The following is an 18,345-nucleotide window of genomic DNA, read 5'->3' on the forward strand; positions in this document are numbered from 1 at the left end:
TAGAATTTCTCTAATGAAGAAGTGTCTTAATCTCTTTCACTCTTCCTTTCTTTCTTTCCTTCTTTCTTTATTCATATGAGTGGGGACGCACGAATATTTTATTCCTTGGGCTAGCATTCAATACTTTTGCCATTTTTTTGCCTCTAATTGTTCTAGCTTCAGCCATTGGGAGTTCCTCAAGGCAGACTTTTTTTTTTTTTTTTTTACTTTGGCAGTACAGGGGTTGAGTCCAAGGTCTCACACTTGCTAGGCTGGTGTTCTACCACTTGAGCCATGTCTACAATCCCTTTTTGATCTGGTTGTTCTTGGACAGGGTCTCACATTTTCCCCGAAATGGCCTGAATTTCCTATTTATGCTTTCCCCATAGCTGGAATCATAGGTGTGCACCACCGTGCTCAGCTTTTTATTAGTTGAGATGAGGTCTTGAGAAATTTTTGCCGAGATGGCTTGGAACTGTGATCCTCCTAATCTTTGCTTCCTGAGTAACTGGAATTACAAGCTTACGCCACTGTGCCCAGGGATAAAGTTAACTTTTATGTCTTTTACATTTTTCTTTTTCTTTTTTTCACTTTCTCACTTTCTGTAGCCATGAGATTTGGTCTCATCTTATTTTTCCCTGCCTCAGATCTTTTCTCCAGGGATCCTTGATTCTTTTTCATTAAAGAATGGTATTTAGAAACCAGGTCCTGGGTGCCAAATATGTTTCTTGCTTACTAAGGTATAGCTCCAGGCAGGCCTTCTCAGGGATGTGTGTGTACTAGTCAACAAATACACACCACACACACACACACAATTACTTCTGATCTAATGGTACAGATATTAAAACAAACATGAGTTCTTACGGGTATCTCTGAATCTGATCTAGAACCACAGGGCTCTTTCCAGTCTTCCCCTGCTCGTTTGTAAACTTCTTTCTCTGGTAATGAGAAATCTGGAATTTGTTTTTTGTAATATGTGCATTTATTTGTCCAATCCTAGTAAAGTAGTTTCAGAATTACTCATCCGTACTATTGTGGGAAATGAGTTTATCAACGAGGGTGAGTAATTTGTGTACAGTTCTGTGGATCTATAGCCTTTACAGCTCAGCTGTCCTGTGCTAGAATATTGACTTTTATAGAATGTCACAGGAATGGACTCGTACCTCACACAGATTTCTATATCTGATTTCTTCAGTTTAAGAAAATGCATTTAGAATTTATTCATGTCAGTCACACAGGGATGTAGTCCTAGCCACTTGGGAACTAGTGACAGAAGGATCATGGCTTTAGGTCAGCCTAGGCAAAAGTTAGCAAGATTATCTCAAAAAGGAGCTAAAAACTGAAGGACTGGGTGTGTGGCTCAAATGGTAGGGCACTTGCCTACCACGCTTAAGGCCCTAAATTCAATCCCCAGTACAGAGAAAAAAAATTCAGTCATGTTTTTACCTAAGTCAATGGCTTGTTTCTTTTATTGGTCAGTACTATTCCACTTATGAATAAACTAAAGTTTACTTACCCATTCTTTTGTTTTTTAGGAAATATGTATAAGACTGCTATAGACATTTGCATGCATATTTTTGCTTGAATATAAGATTTTAATTTGATTAGCTAACAACCTAAACATAGGACTGATAAATCACGTGACAAGTGTATGCTTAATTCATAAGAAACTGACAGACATTTCTCCACGTTGCATTTCACTAGAACTAGACTCCTGTTGTTCTGTATCATCAGCAGTATTGCAGATTGTTGATTTTGAGGGGTTTTTTGTGTTTTTGTTTTTTGAGACAAGGTCTCCAGCTTTGTAGCCCATGTCAGCCTAGAACTCCTATCCTACTGCCTCAGCCTCTTAAGTGCTAGGATTGCAGGAGTGTGCTAACACACCCAGCTTTTAGCATATTGTTGTATCCTTATTTGCCCTTTGTATCTTTTTTGATAAAGTATTGGTTTAAATCTTTGCTCATTTTTAAGTAGATTGTTTTGTAAAGTTTTAGGATTTTTCTTTGGTGCATATCACATATAAGTATCTTATTAGATGTGTATTTTACAAACATTTTATTCCATGCTTTGGTCTTTTTCTTCATTCTGTGACGTGTTTTTCACAGGACAAAAGTTTATTCTTTTAATAAAGTTCAATTTATTAACATTTTTCTTTTATAGAATGTGATTTTGCTTTCACAATTGAAAAGCTCTTTGGCAAACCCAAAGTTACATTGCTTTTTTCCCAGAAGTTTTACATTTTATATTTAAGTCATCAAATATTTTGAATTAAATCCCCCACCTTTTTTTTTTTTTTTTTGATGGTACTGAGTTTTTTAAACTCAAGGCTTCATGCTTTCTTGACAAGTGCTCTACCACTTGAGCCATTAAACTAGCCCTGGATTTTTTTTTTTGTGTGTGTGTGTGGATATTTTAGAGACAGGGTCTCTCCAACTATTTGTCTATGCTGGCTTCAAACCTCGATCCTCCTGATCTCTGCCTCCTGAGTAGCTAGGATTACAGGCCAGACCCAGGGTTTTTTTCCCCATTTTTATTAGCATATATTAATTATACAAAGGGATTTCATTGTGATATTTCCATACGTGCATACAATGTACCCCAGTTAAATTCACCCCCTCCGTTACTTCCCTCAGACCCCATCCCTCTTCTTAAACCAACTTCAATGTATGTATAAGGTAATTCAATCATATTCACACACACACACACACACACACACACACCTTCTCCTTTAACCCTTTCTCCTCCTGTTTGTACTCACCCACAAACAGAACCTGTTTTACATTCATGTCATTCTTTTTAAAGACTAGACATATGAGACAGAATGTGATACTTGTCTTTCTGAGTCTGGTTTATTTAGTTTAGTGTAATGCTCTCTAATTCTATCCACTCTCCTATAAGCAACATAATTTCATTCTTCTTTATTGCTTACATGTGATGTCAAGTCCTTTTCTCATCATTTGCTAAAAAAGACCATCTTTGTAGCATTAAAAGTTGCCTTTGCATACCTGCCAAGAACAGTTAGCTGTATTGAGGTGAGTCTACCTCTGTACTTCATGTTTAATCCCTTAATCTACGTGTTGTCTTTTGTGCCAGTTTCTCCCTGCCTGTGTCATACCTGTGTCTGCTTCTATCCATTGCTTTGTCTCTTCTGAGTGTGTTTTACTTGTCTTGGCTCATGTCACATAGTTTTTGCTGAAAGCTGCCCATCTAATGTGAAACAGTCAAGATGAGGTAAGTGTGTTTTATGCTTGGAAATGAGCCTACTTTTCCTTCTGCTGGGAAGTTGGTGTTGGATGGTGGTGTAATGAACTCAGGAGTTGGCTAGTGGCTGGATTTATTATTGCTAGAGTTTCCCTCACTTAATTCAAGCTTCAAATTCTACTAATAATACCTTCTCATTAGGCTGGGGCTGGCTGACCAAGGTCATTTCCTCAATATCTACTTCACTCTTGAACTTGGTACTTCCCTCCTGTCTCTCTTCAGGAGGTTCTGAGACTCAAAATTCTCCCTCCCAGGTTTATCCCTTTGCTATAAGTACTGAACATTTATTTATCTGGTGTTGAGGGGTAGAGAAGAGAGGCACTTTCTGACTGTGATTAATCCTCAATTCTAGGACAGCACAGGGGATGTGAGGTCTGGTGGGGATAAATGGGGTGGGGGGTAAATACCATAGCTCCTCCCTCAGCTGGATGCTGGACTTGTCCTCTGTGCCTGCCCTTCCCAGAAGTAGAGGTTCCTTTGATGTTTTGTTTTTCCTGATCTTTTCCCCACTTGCAGTAGTGTCCACCAGTACAGGGAGGCAACCCTATTTGTGACCTTATCACAGATTACAGTTTTTGTCCTTTCAAGGAGATAGCTCCAGGAGTTTCATTCAGGACTGCTCTAAAACTTTGAGCAATAGAGCAAGGACAACAAGGGGAAGGTTTTGAACAGAGAATCAAGGACAAAACCAAGTTCACATTTTTAAAACATATGGTGTCCACTTTGAAGCAGGGTGGACAGGATGGGAGGAAAGATGGGACTCATACAAATGAGTCCATTTATGTGACATTCTTACAGAGTTCTTACAGCAGGGAAAAGAAAAATCTTACCATTTTAAGATCCAGTGTCAGAATTCCTCTGAGAGAGACAACTGTCTCCATTTAGGAAAATTCCTCAGTGGACCACGTAGGTGTGAAAAGATAGACCTCTGGAAGAAAGAAGAAAAGTTCCACTGGATTCCTCAATGGAATAAAATGAAATGCATTGAACTTGTTTCACCAAGATTGATGAGAGGCAGAAGGAGGGACAAGAAAGTAGATCATTTTTCATTTTTGTGGACAAGTCTGACCAGAGAAATATCCTGGGTATCTAATAAAGTGCATTACGTAAAGGATGTCTAAAATTCTAACACAAAGTGATTGTGCTTCTGTGAAATAAGTGTCCTATATTGCCCCCAAGTCATCAATAAAAGCCTCTACATAATAACGGGAGTATTCCAAGGAATTCTTACTTGAGTGGGGAGTCTTAGAACCAAAGGTAGAGGCAAGATAAACTGAATGCCCAACAGCAGTATGGCGGGGCAGGGGGAGGGGAAGAGAAGCCATCAAAATGAATGGAGTCAGAGTTAGTAAGATTTTATACACCAGACACAGGAATGACAAAGCCCCCAAAGGAAAGCAGTGACTTTTACAAGTCAGAGAATCAGGTATTTGAGAAAGAGTGAGCTCAACTCACCCTTGAGTTCATAGTCTTTTAAAAGAGTAGGAAAACTTGGACCCCCATCTCTAGGAATATGATTACCCATTTAAATGAAGTAAGTGGGGCATCTGTTCTGTATATCTAATTTTGAATATATGTATTTTTAATATAAATATATGTATTTTAATAAAGGTACAGAACATTGTGTATCCACATAAATTGCTCTTCAATAAACTGGTCTCCAATTTATTGAAAGAAAATGACAGTATGAGGTTAACTTTTCCAAACTATTTGGAATTATTTTAAAACATTGTTATAGCTCTGATAAAGAGTAAATACAGTTGAGGTTACTGTCAGGGACTGTTACTCTGGGACAAAAATAATATACATTTTTGAATTGTTATGTTTAAAATGGAATCTATCTGTGCCAGAAGGAAGATTGGACATTTTCATAATGACCCAGATGAGAAATAGAGAATGGAAATAAAAAGTCTCCCTTTCAGGTGGTTTGAGATTATGGTGATGCACTGAACCCCTACTCTAAAAGCATATCTTATGAAGACACTTAAGTCCCACTGCTTATAACATACCGCTTGCAAAAAGCAAATTGGGCATAAAATGCCAATTATTTTACACCTGAGACACAAAAGCAAGACATATTACAAACAAGTGTATTTTGGGAGATTCTTTCAAAACAGTTAATCACTAACTTTGGCTCATAGTCTGTTGTATGAACTTCAGTACCAAACAAGAGGCAGTTGGAGTTACTGTCAACAACAGAAGCACTACATAAGAAAGTCACAAGTTTTAAAGAAAACCTCCTGTACATTTGTATTGTAGAAATCCTTCTTATAAACAACGGAGAAAATGTCACTAAAAACTCAAGGTATTATTCTTGGAAATATTCACATTCACATTGTCTTGTTTTACTTTTTTGGCTCCAAACTATCTCGCGCCCTTTATGAAACTAACAGAGAAATGAGAGTCCTCCAAATTCCCTTAAATTTGGTTCATAATAGGAATGCAACACCAGTGTCAACCCAAATACATTTTTTCATTAATCCTGATAGACTTAATACTCTTGAGTGTCTGTCTTGATTGGGTTCTTAGAAGCAGACTTTGACATAAGGATTTGAGGGCAAGAAATATGCCAGGGAGCTCTGTTAAGAGGATTGGGAAGTGAGACAAGGGATGTAAGGGATAAAACCAATAAAGTGCACATTATCAAGCAGATACTCACTGTGGATATTTGAGGTTCAGTCCTCCCAGGAAGCCTCAGGAACAGTGCAGAACACACCCCAGAGTTGTCCCAGTCAAGGGACAAGTGGATGGCAGATATTTATCCACCAACTCCCATGTGTCTGTTGAGAATTTGCCCTGTGGTGGGCCTCCCATCCTCCGGGAGCAGAGAGATCCCCTCAGCAGAGAGCAGAGAGTGCTTGCATAAACAGCTTTGAATCATGTAGAGGAGGATGCCAAGAGGACATGTACAAGACACCTTCAGATCCCCCAGGGTGGCACTCAAGCATTTCACTGTAGAATGAAAGGATGTCAAATAGCAAGGGATCAAGTCCTTTCAATAGGTGGGTCTGATACCTTCTACCTGTCATAGCCCTCTGTGCTTTTGCAGTAAACACTTTAAATTATTTTAGGAAGGGAGAATAAGAAGAAGTTGAAATGTGCGGTCAAGCTCAGGATGTAGCTCAGTGGTGGAATGCATGCCTAGCATGTGCAGGAGGCCCTGGGTTCCATCCCAATACTAAAAAAAAATAATGGTGTTGCCTTGTGCCTGTCTGAGTTTACATGGATTTCATACAATTGTGACTTTTTTTGTTTTATCAATTCCCTTTCATTCTTTAATTTTGCATCCACTTTATTTTTTTTTCTTTTTTTATTATAATTGTTGTACTGGGGGTACATTGTGACACTTACAAAAGTTCTTACAATACATCAAATATATTGAATTCACCCCCCTCCATCATTCTCCTTTCTCCCCTCTCCCCTACCTCCTGCAAGAATTTCAACATGTCCAATTGTGTCTTTGGAGGTGAGGAAAGGAGAAGGTTGGAAAATGTGAGTTCTAATACAAAGGGCAAAAGAAAGGAAAAGTAGGAGAAACTGTCAGTTATGTGGTATGCACACCCCATCCCCACCTTGGGGGAGATTCATGCCAGGCATCTAAGTCTCACAGACAGAAACCAAGGAACTCTGGGAAGCAACAAAGATAAGAAGCTCAAGTTGGCTTTTGTGTTAGTTAGATTTTTGTGGCTGTGACAAAGGACTTGACAAAAATAACTTAAGGAAAAAATGATTCATTTTGGCTCAGGTTTTCAGAGGTTTCAATCCATGGTCAGTTGACTTCTTGGCTTTGGGCCTATGGTGAGGCAGAACATCATGGCAACAAGGACACGTGAGGAAGGAGGCTGCTCAGATCATGGTGGATGGGAAGCAAAAAAAGACAAAGAAGAAAAGGACAGGGGCAAAATATACTTTTGAAAGGCATTCCCTAGCAATACACTTTCTCCAATCAGGCCCCACATTCCACAGTCCATTTAATCATGAATCTGTCAATGGATTAATCCATTGATTAGGTCAGCCCTGTCATGATCCAATAACTTCTGAAAAGCCTTACTTCTTAACATTGCATTGGGGACCAAAACGCAACACATGAGCCTTTTGGGGGAGCACCTGATCCCTAAACCTTCACAGCAATTACATGAGAAGCTATGACATCATAAGAAAAGGAGACTTCTTGGTTTTTCTGTGCAATGCACATTTAACCCTAAATCCATGAAGACAACTGGATAGTCTGAGGGCAGTCTTAGAGATCCAAGGGCACTAGGAGGCAGCACCCTCAGAACAAGCATCAGTCACCTCAGCGTGGATACCAGCCTCTGTGACAGTGTTGGACACCCCTCCTAAATGGCTTCACAGATAACCTATCACAGAGGAAAGTAGAGTTTAAAATGTGGGAGAAATGTTAATAGCACCCAAGATACTGTCAACAAGTCTTAAAAATACTGAGAAGTGGTGGGGAAGAAATGGAAGTCACAGCTAGAATTAGGTAAAGAATCAGTAACGGAGAAAAGGATAAGATGAGGTCAGATGTTAATTGAGGACTGAGATAGTACACACATCCTGTGCACCACATATCCTGGTTGTACAGGATGGACCAGGGATGAAGGAAAGTTCATGGAGGGGGAAATCAGGAACCAGGATATGAGGAAAGCACCAAGAGAGGCTCTAGGATGGGTATGGAGAAAGGATTCATTCCTTTAACAACAAGTACCGATTAGATGTTCACTACGTCCATCCCCAGGAATACATCACACTACAAGAAAGTTCCCACTCTCGAGGAGTTTATAATTTAACACAGTGGTGGTAAAGTGTGTGCATGATGTTAAACACATTTTTTTCTCTTTTAAAACTATATTTTTAATTGTAAACTACAGTCATCCCTCATCCCTCAGTATCCATAGGGTATTGGCTCCAGAGCACTTCTGTCCTTCATGTATGAAAGAGTGAGGAAATTCATGTCCATCATTCAGAATGACAAAGTGTTTGTGTAACCTACGTGCTTCTTCCTGCATGTTTTATGTCATCTCTAGACTCCTTATAATGAGTAATGCAGTGTAAATGCTATGCAAATAACTGAAATACTGGATTAGTTAGGGAATAGTGACAAGAAAATGAAATCTGTATGCTCAATACAGACCTAATTTTTAAATATATTTTTGATCTGCAGTTGAATCCACAGATCGAGAACTCACAGACGTGGAAGGTCAACTGTGATAGTTTCTTTTAAATTAAAAGTTATTATCTTAGGATGAGGATTTTGCATATAGAAATATCCCCGGGATGAAAATGATTGTACCAAAATTTAACGTGCACAGTTCCTCAAATAGACATAGGTGGGTTCGGTAATTCCATGCCTTTTGGTACAACCCTGGCCAATGAGAGTGACAGGAAAATAAATTAAGGAGTTTCCAGGTGAAAAACAGTTTTCATTCTTTATAAAAAGACATTAAAAGAAATTTCCTCCTTTCTTTCTGGCCACCTGATTTTGTGAGTACATGGTACCTTAGGGGCAGTCATCTGTGTCCATGATGAAACAAACAGGGTGAGAGGAAAGACCACGAAAAGAACTTGGATCATTAGTATCATCTCTGGCCATGAACTGTCTATGTCTTATCTCCTTTTTCATGAGTATAGAAATTCTTGTCATTTTTTATTCTGCTTTTAATAGAATATTCTGTTACTTGCAGTCAACAGCATGCTGTCCGATGGACTCAATGAGTTATCAAAGGATCAACCAACAACACTTTTTAAACATCAGTAACAAATGTTCAAGACTGAAAAGAAAAATGTTATTTCTTGACCTGGAATAAACCTATTTATTTCAAGCATTCCAAAGACTGATTTTCCGTGATTAATTCTCATTTCTTCTAAAAGTTAAACCTTATAATTTTTACCATACATTATGATGAAATAGTTGTAATTTTTTATGATATATGTATTGGATATACCAAAATGTCAATTGATACATTTTAGTGACACAAAAGAATAAAAAAAAAATTAAGCCCCAATATTGGAGCATCCCATCATCAGAATTTCTTATGGAGAATTTGCTCTTTGTGGCAATTTGCTTAGCATCCTGTACACCTGATCCTTTAGCATCTATTTTTAAGGTGCAGAATGCCGGTACCCTTGATACGGATCCACTACCCTCACCTACAGCTCCACTTCCATCCTGCTGGCCACTTACTCCATGGAAGAATTATCTACTAACATTATATGATGTAGAGATCATCATGAGACAGTAAGAAAACTCCCTATAAAACTCTAAGCTCACTTCTCTTATATTGTCTTTATATCTCTATAAATCAAAACAGGTAAATCCTTCATACCACCTTTGCAAAATTATATTTTAAAAAGGAAGAACAGAAAAGAAATAATCAGCTTCTCTCACTGTCAGCTTTCACCGTTACATTGTGAAGACCTTTCAAGACTTTTCCCATAGAAACTATGTCAGGAAGAATCTCAAAATATATCATATGATCTGAATTGTGGATGACAAATGGCTTGGGTTTCCCATCATCCCAATGTTGTCAATTTGGCCTTCCTCCTCACTGACTCAGGACAGACAGTGGGACTCCAGCCTCATGCCTGCATTAAGCATCATATCCAGTAAATGAATTTATTTTTTACTATTATCATTGAATCAGGGAGAGTTGTGGTGGGGGGCGTTGGGTTGGAAGAACATTCCTGGTAACTGCAGATAGGGCTATTTCCTTCCTGTAGTCCCAATAAAAATGAAAATTTTTTTTTAAATGAAGAAAAGTAAAAAAGAAGATGTAGGAGAAGACAGAAGAAACAATTTCTTGTCAGTTTCATAGTCCCCCTCTGTTTTCATACAAATCCACTGCATGATAAAATGCACACTTGCTATATGGGACAGTGTGGATCCAATGAGTTCTCCGCCTCTGCCTGCCCTCCTTTCTCAGAACCACAGAGTTCTCAGATGATACAAGGGGAGGTATCTCTGGTGCTGGATGCCAACCCCCACCCCTATCCAATTTATTCCCTTCCTGAAAGCTTCCTTCCTCCTATGTGGCAATCGCACGCACCTCTTCACCTTCCTCATCCAAGAGCTTTGTTAATGTTCCTGATTTGTTTTCCCCTGCTTAAATAATCCAAAACCTGCCACTGTGCAGTACCTCACAGAAGAACAGATGCAGTTGGGTGCACCTGGGGACAGCTGCAGTCTGGACTCCGGGCCCCATCAATTATCACCCCCCCTTTACACTCGCCCTCCCCTCTGTCACGTTACCACCTGTGCTTTGTGTATTCCTGAGATTCCTTGTTGAAAAATGCGAAGAGTGGCATACTGAAGTCTCTCTGATTCCCACATTGTGTAGTCTCCCCTTCCAGCTCTCCCTTTCAACGAGCTAATTGTAAATGCAGATACAAAGAAATGCCTCCAGAAAACGCAGGCTTCAAGCCCAACCCAGACAAAGGTGTAGTGACTGCCAGAACTCAAACACTATCCGATTTCTGTTACAGGCATGGCTTTGAAATTCCTGCAGGCTCACAATTCTCCTTGTCTTCAAGGGCAGAACTAGGCCCAAGCAGGAGACAACCCCTGTGAGTCTGAGGACTTGCCCAGCAGTGCAAGGGTTTTCAATATATTACAATTATTAAAACACCAGTGTCAAATAACCTGCTCCACTATAAAGGGTTCCTGAATCTCTGAAATTACTCATTTCTTAACAAGGCTGGCTTTGTTGACTACACTTCAGTCGGAACTAGAAAACAAGGGTAGAGCCAGGCTCTGGAAGCTCTTAGAGTACTTGCTTACTTGCATTGTAAAGGCAACAACCTTCTTGCTCTGTTATTCTCCTGCGATTTTAGTGGAAACCAACCCAGATTTAAATGGCAAAGGGGAGCAACTATTAGCAACCTGAAGAACACAGCTGAAGGATGAAAAGGTGCTATTTATTCAGATTAAGAATACAGTGGGAGGAATCTTTGAATGAACGTCAGATGGTTTGATGAAAGCTAGTACAGGGAGGAACCCTGCAGAAAAAAAGAGGGAAATCAGTTTTAAATCAATAAAATCCTTCTTGCTTCTCAAGATGTACTGAATGTCCATATCATATGCTTGGTCTATTTTAAAGCAGCTGGTCACTTAAAGCAAAAATCACACAGATGGATGAAAAGTTCTCACAGGATTAGGAAATGTCTTTAAAATATCCATGACCACATGGGCTCTGTGGCCATTGGCAAGACTAGGACTTAAGCCTCTTTGCCTACAAGCTCACAGACTCCTACCACTCAAGTAGATTTCTGGCTCTCACAGTGTTATGGCTTTCTTCAAATGCAATTTCTTCTCTGGCCAAGAGTTTCTTTCTGACAAAGTAGGGCTCAAATCAGGTATAGAAAAATGTTATAAGGATTGATGGGTGCAAGCCATACACAGGTTCCAAGGAAATTGCATTTTTGTTTAATCTCTGAAATACAATATGCAAAGCTTTGATCTTCCTCATAGGAGGGTTTTGTTGGGACTCTGGTATGGTTTTGAGACCAGCTGTAGTTGTACCTACACTTGAACTTCGTAAGAATTTCTAGAGTTTTATCAAGCTAGGCAAAGACAGATCAAGTCTATAAATGCAACCCTTGACTCATTGCCATAGCAAAGTAACCTGGGGGTAGAAAAGTGCTTTGAAAATCTTCTCTCTAGCAACTTCTAACATACCATGAGTGCTTACTCTGTTCCAAGAACTGTGCTAAAGTATTTTATATAAAATATCTCATTTATTCCTCTCAGCAAGCTGGTGCAAAAGGCAATCTTGGCTTCCTTAAGCTCTAAATGAAGAAGCTGAAATATGTGGTATTTTAAGTGTCTGTACCCACGGCCACGGAGGTAATAAATACTAGAACCAAAAATGGACCCATGCATCCTAATTCCCAAGCCCATACTCTTAACTGCTACACAATTCACCAAAGAGAAAATGAAATGGTTACTACACAAACAAAAAATATCACTCCTGTGATATTACTACAGGAGTATAATATCAGAAATGTAAAAGACAACAACAAGATACTCTCTTCTTTCTCAGACTGGAAAATATTTACAAAATGGCTAGCAGTATTATGAACAAGTATTTTTAATTATTTTTTATTTTTTCTGGATTAATAATGTATTATTTTATAATCAACACAGTTTTAAGAAAGCTGTTCATACCTGTGAAAATAAGGTTAATTTGATTTTACAGATCAGCAAATCACAAATACATTGCATAGGCAATACAGATGTGAGATCAGTTATAAAGAATCAACATTTTCTTATTATTACATAATACTGAACTAAAATTAGAAAATGCTTTGTGAATTTAAAATGATCCATTTAATAATGCCTCTTTTATTCCCTCAGGTTCCAACATGCTCACAAGGAAAGGCAGAAGGAAGGGGTTAGAATTCCCACTACCCTAGGGAATTGGGTACAACCCTGCCTGATGTTATCAGAGAGGCAGCTTATTATTCATACATCAGGGAGATGAAGTCTCCACCCTACAAATTGGTGGGAGGAGAGGGCGATATACAATTATGATATTTGGTCTTAGTAAGAATAAGGGTCAAAGTCTGGCTAATGTCTGCAACTGAGTCACCTCCCATCATGTGAACTCTGCAGAAAAAGAAAATTGGGAATAAAAAACACAGACTATTCAAACTGTTTCCAGACTGAATGTCTGAAGTCCAACACAGCCCAAAATACTTCATGCTTACATGCAGAACTAACTCAATCCTTAACATTTTAAGCTATACCCACAAATTAGAGGACTCTGATTGTAACTTCTCCTTTCCACTGCCTCTTCATCTTTGCAATGCAACCACAATGTTCCTAGAGCCAAAGATGCAGGTTCAAGCTCTGTGGTTATCAACCAATCTGTTTCATGTACTCATATTGTAACTCCTGTGAGTCTTCTTAAAAAAAAGAGTTACAGGTTGGTCAAATAAGCCCAAAAGACTGAATTTTTAGCCAATATGGCAAAAAGTCAAAACATACACTATAAAAAGTGGGTTATTGATGTATTTCTGAACTACAAAAACAAGTACATATAGCATTGAACTATCTTGTAACCAGCATACTTTTTCTATATGTTTATTTCTTCATCCAATAAATATGTTAACTGATGGTGAGAAGCACATTCTTTGACAAGATCATATATGCTAAAAAGATGCAAGCCCAGATGAGTGATGGTTTCTACCACTTACAGCAGGACCATGCACTCAACAGATAAGGACAATAGTACAGTTGGGTTGGGAACATGGGTTATAATTCAATTACGAAATATTTGGAATGAATGTCCACACATAACAAATATTGCTATCTACTTCCGTGCCATTACATCAACTTTATCTGATAAAAATCACAAGCTTCTCTTTTTAAATATTATGTGTAAATATAAATATTTAATTTGTTTGGTGTAAATAATTAGACATATACATGTGTGTGTTCTGTTATGCATTTGAGTATATATAAGGATATATATCATGATGTGCTATAATTCACACCAAACTTAAACCTGAAATGATTTTGCATACCAAACCATATTTTATCACCTCAATAAAAATATTTAGTGAGCACCTTTTGGTGTACAAGTTCTGCACTAAGTGCCACAAAGGATATAACCATAAACAATAAATTCAGTATATATGCTCTCTGGCTGCTTGCAATTTATTAGGTGGTTAGAAAGACAAGCAAACAACTATTAAGTAAACTTAGCTAAGTGATGATGAGAGAGATATAAACAAAATGTTATGAATATTTCAAATATTATATATAGATACAGATATAAAAATAGATATAAATCCACTTTTTCCATACAGAGTAAATAAATGAGTCTCTCTGGGTCATACTGGACTTTGATATTGTAACCCAAAGCATCTATAAATGAGATGCAAATCAATGGGTGTGGCTGCTTCCCACTAAAACATTTGTAGACACTGCAATTTAAATTTCATATAATTTTCATATGTTACAAAGTATTATTGTTGTTATTGTTTCTCAACCACTTAAAAATGTAGCAACCATCTTTAGCTCACAAGCAATAGAAAAACAGGAGATGGCCCGAAGATCTTAGTTTATTGATTCTCGATAGTGATACAGGCATACAGAAAGAAACAGAGATCACAACTGGGGTGTGAGAAGTAAGAATTGTGGGAGGGGAGGCCCCATGGAGACATGGCTTTTAATATGCATCATGAAGGGAAATGTTTTAGAAGAGCTGTTAGGGTAATGGGAATGGTAATGAATGGGCAAGGAAGAAGTCATTTGAGGTCACTAGAATGCCAGGCACTGGTATGTGAGCAGGCCCTGAGAAATCAGGGAGATATTTTCAAATAAGGGAAAAGATGGGTTTGGTGAGGAAAAGGGACTGAGCTACTCTAATTATCCAGCTGAGATATAACAAAAACTTGATCTTCCAAAGTAGTCATGGGACTGAGGATGGGAGCAAAAAGTCAGTGTTAAAACTGCAGATCTAGTGGGAAAGTGAATATGGTGCATGAGAAAAAGAAAGAAAGTATGATAGAATGGCTCAAGTGATAGAGTGCATGCCTAGTAAGCACAAGGCCATGAGTTCAAACCCCAGTACCACCAAAAAAGAAAGGAAGCAAAGCCTGACTATGGAAGAGGATGCCATGAACAGAGACACAGGGGTCTGCAGGAATGGTCACAGAGGGATTACAGGAGGGTGATGCAAATGTCAGGGCCTGGTCAGGGAAAGAGGAACAAGCATACAAAGAAGGTGATGGTCAACTAGTTCACAAAATATTTTTCCACATGCAACCTATCTTCTCCAAGCTGCAGGACCATTGAGTTTGCAATGATTTCAAATAATTGTAGTGTATTACTTCCCAGCAAAAGTTGTTTTGGAACTATCAACATCTGGGCTCACATGGTTTTCATTAATCTTAGATGTCTTGGTAGAGAATATGTACAAAGCTAGGTTATCAACTTCAAAACTCGAAATTTTAATGACCCAGGCTACCCAAAACACCGAACCTTGGTTCCACCTTACTTCTCCATCCACTTGTTAACTGTAAGCCTGGTCCTCAAAAGAGTTTGAGTTTCAGTAGTAATCTGGAAATCAGTAGTATACAGAGTAATGGTGTCCAACTTTCTGCAATGAGGAAATTGTTCCATATCTGTGTTGATCGATATGGTAGCCATAAGCCAGGTGTCAGTGACCCATCCCTCTAACCAACTAGGATTACAGGGATGGAAGGCTGAGATTGGGAGGATCTTGTTTCCAGACTAGCCCAGGTCAAAAAGTTTATGAGAACCCACCTCAATGGAAAGCAGCTGGGCATGGTGGTTACACACCTGTCATTCCAGTGAAGGTGAGAAGCTTAAGATAGCAGGATCATGGTCCAGGTGAGCCTGGGTGAAAAATGATACTCTATCTCCAACTTCACCAGAGCAAAAAGGGCTGCAGGCATGGCTCAAGTGGTAGAGCACTTACCTATCAAGCAAGAAGCTCTGAGTTCAAACCCCAGTACCACCAAAAAGAAAAATAAAATGTTTGGTAGCCTTTAGGTTTCTTAGGAAGGGAAAGGGAAAACTACTGCTTAACACACACATACCAAATCTAACAACCAGGCTTTCTAGACACAAAAGAATGTGTACATACAAAGGAAACATGTTTTCCTTTAAATGACTTTTTTTTTCCTACTGGAGGAGGAAACTCCTTATGTGGATAGATTCCAATCAATATTATCACAGATTTTTCAATGAGAATTTACACTAGACATTTTTGTACAAATGGGAATTAAAGTAGAAGACCTAAGTAGGTCACTAAGAGAAGTAAGAATTTTTGAACAAAGTACAAGGGAAGCAAGAGAGAGGTAGGTTGAGAAGGGTTCCAAAAAGAGTAGAGGCAAAATATTATATTGTCATTATTGAGCTCAATTAATAAGAAGGGACCAGCATAGGAACCAAAAATCATGAGTACCATGCTTCTGAAAGACCATGTGGCATGTGTCCCCAAAAAGCTGGTTTGGAACTTCATCTCCAGTGCAACAATGCTGAGAAGTGGAACCCTTAAGAAGTGATTAGGTGATCATGAAGGTTCTGCTCCATGAATGGATTGACGTCATTACTCAGGGAGTTGGTTTTGTTTTCACAAATTGGTTGTTCCCCTTTTTTCTCTCTCTTGCCCTTCTGTTTTCTGTCATCCTACCACAGCATGACACAGCGAGAAGTCCTCACTAGACGCAACTCCTCAGTCTTGGACTTTCCTGCCTTCCCAGAACTGTAAGAAATAAATCTTGTCTTTTATAAATTGCCCAGTCTTGGGGATTCTGTTAAAACAGATTTAGACATATGCTTAAGTTAATTCTGCTTTCAGGTAAAGACACTCTTGAGGAGTGAATGCCAAAGCATCCTCACCTGAGATATGGCTAGCACCATTAGAGCTGGCACAGAGATAGTCAGAGGAGACACAGCCATTTTCACCTCTCCTCTCCCACCCATCACTGTACTTCCAGCTTACAGGCCTACAAATAAGAGTTTTCCTTTACTTTCCTCTGTGCAGTGAACATCAACATTGTACCTGGCTTATAGCTTCAGGCCTGTGAAACACATAGGTTGTGAAATACTCTTTTAAAAGAGCATAGAATCATAGACTAGCAAAGGCTTTAAAACGAAAGAAAAAAATCCCCAATTATCTGTCTTCAGACAGGTATTTCTTTTTTCTTTTTCTTTTTTTGTGGTACTGGGGCTTGAATTCAGGGCCTACACCTTCAGCAACTTTTTGGCAAAGGGTTTTTTTTGAGATAGGGTCTCCAGGAACTGTTTGCCTGGGCTGGCTTCGAACTGTGATCCTCCTGATCTCTGTCTCCTGAGTAGCTAGGATTGCAGGTGTGAGCCACCAGCACTGAGCAAGGTATTTCTTTAACGCTCCCACAAAAGATGATTATTTATTTCCTCTTTGTCAATCCTTAGGTACAGGAAGAAACATGACGCTCTGCCTTGTTTGTTTGCTGCAGGATTTATCCAGATGTTGCTTATTCTGAACAGAGACCTATATTTTCATGGCAAAACACACCAACCTTGAAGCTGGAGCCTTTGTTCAAATGTGCACTACACTTGAATAAACACGTCTGGGTCACTAAGTTTCCTCAGCAAATGTTTTAACATCTTCCCATTTCATTCTTCCATTTGTTCAATTCATTTCAAAAATAATAATCATTGTTCCTTGCCCTTTTGTCCAGTTTGTTACTCTGTCTTGTATTTTTTTTTAATTAGGGAAATTTAAAATCAGAGGCAACATGTTATGCCTCTGATTTTAAATGTCGACAGTAAAGCTCTCCAAACTCATGATTTCCATGGCAAATGTAACTCAGTCTCATTGCCGAGTCACAGAGGCACAAGCATTAACATTTTATGTTATATGACAAAATACTGCACTTTTGGAAAGGGCCAGAATTAATGTTACTATGACAACTCCAAATTTCTGACTTTTATGCATGTAAAATTTCAAAGATATGGTTGCATTATAACATGAGGTTGTTTATAAAATCTCACTTGAGCACTAAGACATTTATTACAAGTTCTCACTGAGACCAAGAGAGAGGGTCAACAATCCCCTGCCCCAAACCAATGCACACTGGTGAAATAGATAGTGTATAAATGGTTGCAAAATGTTATGAAATCGATTAAAATCTTATTTCTTTCTGTTGCTGCTATACTTACAAACACATATATACAGTATGCAGTACTGGATAGAAATACAAATAAAACATAAAGAGAAAACATATAAAACCTCATAAATATACAGTATCCTGCCTTATCAATATTCATTTATGCATATCTCTGCACTCACGCATTAATAAAAGCACATATATTGGATTTGAATGTGTGAGGGATGGGTAGGGAAGCTGTAATCAAGATATTCAAGCTCCCTATTCATGGAGAAGTATTACATTATCTCTCTCAGCCTATTATGTTTTCTGAAATTTCCAAATGTATGTTTTGGCCTCTTCAACTTTAGTCTTTTGCATTTAAGTAATGAGAAAGTTAAGTGCAATAAATGGATCACTCAAGGGCATTACAAAGAATGTTTTGATCTATTTAGAGCCTTTAACTTCAGAGCAAAGGCCTGGTTTAGTGTGACCTTAGCG

This window comes from Castor canadensis, chromosome 10 (assembly GCF_047511655.1).
Source record: "Castor canadensis chromosome 10, mCasCan1.hap1v2, whole genome shotgun sequence".
Lineage (NCBI taxonomy): Eukaryota > Metazoa > Chordata > Mammalia > Rodentia > Castoridae > Castor > Castor canadensis.